We start from the raw sequence: 5,386 nt of genomic DNA, 5'->3' as shown, positions 1-5,386 counted from the left end.
CCCTAGCGCCCCTCTATACAGCCCTCGTTACCGTGTGAAATGAAAACCGCGTGGAGGCTGCCACATCTTACTTGCTGGCATGTTTGTCCACCTTCTTCTGATGGCTTACCTGATCTGAAAAAATTCACATGTCTAGTTTGGGCTCTGGGAGCTTCCCCAGAACCTTCATGGGAGCAGGATACGTGGTGTTCTGCAATAGGTCATGTGACACGCAGCCTGACCCCCCCAAATGCAGAGTAGTCAAGGATGGTTGGTAATTCTAAATGCTTTGTCAGCAGTGCCCAGATTCTATCTGTTGACATTGTGGGCACTGGGAACCCAAAAATTGTAAACCCAAAAATATTACCTCAGCAGCACGCCAACGGGTTGCTGAATTGGAGATGGCGTCAAACCTCAATTTCATGAGGCAATGTCTCCCCGAAATAAGGCACCATACAGCCTATCAAAAATACAGTCAATTAAGGGCAGACTCAGTAATTGAGTTATAAGGCAGGACTAGAAGTGTGAAAGATTTACTACGAAATTCAAAATGTGCAGTACCAAAATGGTAAATGCAGATTCATGCAGCTATTGCCATGAAGACTCTCAACGAATAGGCCATTACAGGCTAATGTGCAAAATCAGAAACATTCTGTAGCCTCAATAAGCAGCAAAATCAATAGGACATTTGGCAGCATCCCTAGAACATCGGAAAGCCTTCAGGAAGGTATCTGGCTCACCACCAAATTTGAGGGTTTATATACAGTTTTCTTGCATAGGAAAATATTCTCTTCTGCAAAATCATCATGGTGTGAGCAAAAGAATTACACTGCTAGCAAATCAGAGCATAGTTGTATTAAACATCATATTGCCTCAGCATCTAAGCACGTTCCCACTACATGAATATTGATTCTGCCCACTCTATGCTAATGTCCTCTGAAGATGGAGGACAAACTAGCTGCAAAAACAACAGCAAACGATCGTGAATGAATGCAGTCCAGTGAGATGACAGCAGTGCCTTCAGAAACTGTAGCATTGCCATTGAGTCAGCTGCGGGATGCCACGGAGGTGTCCCAGGGAGCAGCTGTAATCAAACCTGTGACCTGCACAGCCTGGCAGGTTCCTGGCACACACAGGCCTGTGCATGTGGAGACTGGCCGCCTCTGCATCACCGCACAGCACTTGTGTATAATGGGCGGGTTGCATTTCACTGAGCCAGGGTGTCAGGGGTGAAATCCTTTGGGGGCAAGCAGTGTGCAGTGTTTAGGGACATGCACACACTGCACAAGGACAGTTGTCACCAAATGTTCCATGAGGCTCATACACCTGTTCTACCAATCAGCACTGCGGCACACAAGCTTAAGGACGTAAGGAAGATGCCCTCCTCAAGTGCATCCTCGAAACAAAGCCCTCCAACCATTCTCTTGACCCCATCCCTAGTGCCATTGCCATCGACTTCTACACCCATTCTCTTTCCTATTGGACCACTCTGGTTAACCTCTCCCTCAGTCAAGGCTCCCTTCCTGTTTCCTTCAAAACTAGGCAGGTTACCCCTCTTCTTAAAAAATCCACCGCTGATGCGAACGACCTCAACAACTTCCGCCCCATCACTAACCTACCTTGTCTCTCAAAAATCACAGAAAGATGTGTAGCGAAACAACTCTCCCGTCATATCAAGGACAATGATCTTCTTGACAATTTCCAGTCTGGCTTCATTCAAAACTGAAGCACTGAAACAGCCCTGCTGCTAGTAATTGATGACGCGCTGCGGATTCTCGATTCAGGGGAGTCTTGTCTTTTAATTCTCCTTGACCTTTCTGCAGCCTTTGACATGGACAATCACAACACTCTCCTTAACACTCTTCAACAGAGAATGGGCATGGAGGGCACTGTGCTTAAATGGTTTGCCTCCTTCCTCTCTGATAGATCCCAAATGATCAAAATAGCGAACAGTCTTTCATCTCCTTTGGCGGTAGGTCAAGGTGTTCCTCGAGGCTCTGTACTTGCACCCACTTTGTTCAGCCTCTATTTGGAACCATTGGGACATATCCTAAGTAAATCTGGGATCCTCTGTCATCTTTATGCGGACGACACTCAAATCTACCCTAAGGTGTCCTCCACACACGATCTCTCCATCCTAAACTCTACTCTCGACTCCATTCAAAACTGGATGTTAACTCATCAACTGATCCTGAATCCCTCCAAAACGGAATTCCTCCTCCTGTCCTCCTCACTCTCTCCCCCTCCGGTTCATTCATGGATGGATCGGATGAATCTACTTAACAATAAACCCATCATTGTCGACAGCGCAAAATCCCTTGGTGTCATACTCGATAAAAGTCTTAATCTACTCTCCCACATCAATTCCATTGCAAAGTCTGCTCGATAGCAATTGCGCCATCTTTGGGGGATTCGACGCTTCTTCCCGGAGCAAGACCTAAAAACCCTGGTCCAATCGCTGGTTCTCTCCAGATTGGACTACTGCAATTCTCTTCTTACTGGCCTCCCCAAATCCCACCTGTCCCCTCTTAAATCTGTTCTCCATTCAGCAGCTCGTTTCATATATGGGGCCAAAAGAAGCGACCACATCACACCCATTTTATCTTCCCTCCGTTGGCTTCCCAGCGAGGTAAGATCTATCTACAAGACTGCCTGTATCACCCACACAGCCTTGCACTCCTCCTCCCCTCGCTACTAGGCGAATAAACTGAAACTCTCTGGAGGCTCTAGACCATCATGTAATGCGGAAAATGTATTGCTTGAACCTCCCACTTTCAAAAAGGAAAGATCGATGGCCCAATCCTTTTCAGGCAGCACAGTGAGAATCGGAAACTCACTTCCGCCTCAGCTCCGGACCTCCACCTCTTCCCGGTCCTTCAAAACTGACCTCAAATTTCTCCTCCTTCAAAGACACTTCCAAATCTAATTTACGCCCTCTCTATTCCCTCAAGGAAGTTCTTTCACTATAGGGAATTCTGTACTCCATGGCTATAGAAGTGCCTTCCCAGTGTGTTCTTGTGTTTGGAGTGACTGCCACTTATTGCAGTATTATACCTCGACTTGTATCTTGTATGCTTATGTAACATGCACACTTGTCACTTTTTCCTCTTGTAACATATCATTTGCTACCTCTTCTTGTATCTTGTTTGCTTTTGTTACATGCAGAATTGTCACTTTTTCCTCATGTGACGTAACGTTTGCTTTTGTAACATGCCCACTTGTAATTTTCTCCTCATGTAACGTTACTGTTACTATTGTGAGGCGCTCTGACACCTTCGGGTAAAGTCCGCGCTATATAAAAACGCAATAAATAAATTAAAAAAAAATGACATGCCTGACCCTGCAGTCATAGAATGTTGGTAAAGGTGGGCGGGCCAGTATGAGACTGACACACTCTGCATCCAATGGCTGAGGGGGACCGGCCCTTTGCTTCATTTCTCAATGCAGATACCCTGGGTGTGTCAGGAATGCTGCACCCATTGTTACACTGCAAACCTCTAGAATGGAGGAATTGTGTTTTTTCTCCGCTGTAATTGCTTTAAAAGGATGTGTGATGTAATTGGGCGTTGATTGAACAGTATCTCGTGTTATTGCATTTGGAATCTATATCTGAAGGAGCATGGAATGGAAACTTTGGTCAAGTCTGACTTCTGCACTGCTTACAATCTGGACTCTTGATCCAGGTGGGACCTAATGATTATTAAATATTTCAATGTAAACCTTATTGCAGGTCGTGGCTAATTACGGAGCCTTCATCATGGAAAGAAATCGTTCGGAAAGTCATAGGTTAAAGAGGAAGTGTTCTGCACGCGCATCCCCTGGCGAGACTATGGGGCAGATTTATGAGCCCCTTGCGCCACTTTTGCGTCACTTTTAACATGGGAAAAGTGACGCAAAAGTGGCGCAAGGGGCTCATAAATCTGCCCCTAAATGTGCATTTTAGTGACCATCAGCCCGGGTGCAGCTCCCGCTGTGCACAGCACAGAGCAGGGTGTCTCTTGTGAATGAAGCACACTGTGCAGTCAGGTGGGGCAGCCTCTGGACACAAAACGTTTCACACCCTGTTCTCTGTGACTCATCTGGACTCACACAAGCCTCTCTCCTGGTGACTCCGCCCACTGCAATGCAAAAAACACATACTGCGCCACCAGGTGTGCTGTGTCAGTTCTTTATATTTACTACTGTGAGCGTTTGAGTCAATCTGGCTCCATAGCTCAGGGGTTAGAGCACTGGTCTTGTAAACCAGGGGTCGTGAGTTCAAATCTCGCTGGGGCCTCACATGTTTTCCACACGGCTCGCTATTTTCTTTTCCAATTGCAGAATTTGGTTCAACGGCTTAAGATGAATGTTTTCAAAGACGTTTCTTGTTCTATTACCACAGCGCGTTTCACCAACAAAAAGAAAACTCCTGGCACAAACCCAGCCCTCTGTTAGGTGACCCCACAATCACAGCTCAGCCTGCCCTAGAGAACCAAAAGCTCCAAGAGGTCAAGAGATGGGTAGAAGCTAGAGATAAAACACAACCCACATCACAATCACACACCAAGCAACACAACCTAAGAAGCACAGCATGAACACAGGATGTTTGTGTCACACCTTTGAACACTTTGACTTTTTCTAGTTTGATGTCCAAATTGCCTTTGTCAGCTACACTGCTCTTTGCTTATTCTTCTTGAGTGCACATTTGTCATTAATACAATATTTACAAGAAGTTATTGGTTTGACTGTTCAGGTTCTGTCAAGGCTGCCCGGGGGGCCACGCAGTTGCCCCTCAACAGGGTGGCCGCCTTAGTGCCACAGGAAGCAGAGGCGCAACTAGAGCCAAATTTCGGGGGGGGGGGGCTAAGAAAAGACTTCGGGGGGTGGGGGGGGCTGAATCTTTTAAGCCATAGCCAGAGTGGAGCTGCAGGGGCTCTTAGAAGGGGTGAAACAACAGCGAGGCCTCATTAACAAGCAAATGGTCTTTTAAAGACCTGTGAAGTGCTCGGGTGCGGCTGTGTGTGCACCAGGAAGCTGTCTCATCCCGGGCTGCCACACATGACGGGGGGGGGGGGGGGCTGAAGCCCTGTGAGTCCAATGGGTGATGCGCGCCTGACAGGAAGGCACTGGAGTCGGCCTCCTAGTTTCCCTGGGCGTGGGACCAGGGGGACTTCCGGCCGGCCACTTCCGGTAGTGGGAGGGGGGACAGGGGTACATATACTGTCCCCTGCCCACTGGGCAGCCTCTTGTCCGCTGCCCGTCTCGCCTTTTAGGTGTGCACCAGACCTCCAGGAGCTGTACACGGCGAGTGCGTAGCCCCCCCCCCAATATCCTTAGGCAGGGCTGCTTAGCCCGGCCATTGCCGAGGCGGAGGTCCGCCATGTAGGGGGGGGGGGAAGGTCAGCTCCTGGGGGGCACAGGCCGTCAT

General features: G+C 48.1%; 1 non-coding gene across 1 annotated transcript; it reads left to right on the top strand.

Annotated features, from left to right (window-relative positions):
- Window positions 1-4,182: 4,182 nt before the first annotated feature.
- TRNAT-UGU (transfer RNA threonine (anticodon UGU)) lies at window positions 4,183-4,255 on the top strand. The gene has a single exon. It is a non-coding gene; the product is annotated as a tRNA-Thr (tRNA).
- The last annotated feature ends 1,131 nt before the right edge of the window (window positions 4,256-5,386 follow it).

This window comes from Triturus cristatus, chromosome 4_1 (genome assembly GCF_964204655.1).
Source record: "Triturus cristatus chromosome 4_1, aTriCri1.1, whole genome shotgun sequence".
Lineage (NCBI taxonomy): Eukaryota > Metazoa > Chordata > Amphibia > Caudata > Salamandridae > Triturus > Triturus cristatus.
The sequence above is the reverse complement of the archived record's forward strand: the minus strand, read 5'-3'. Positions and strand labels throughout refer to the sequence as shown.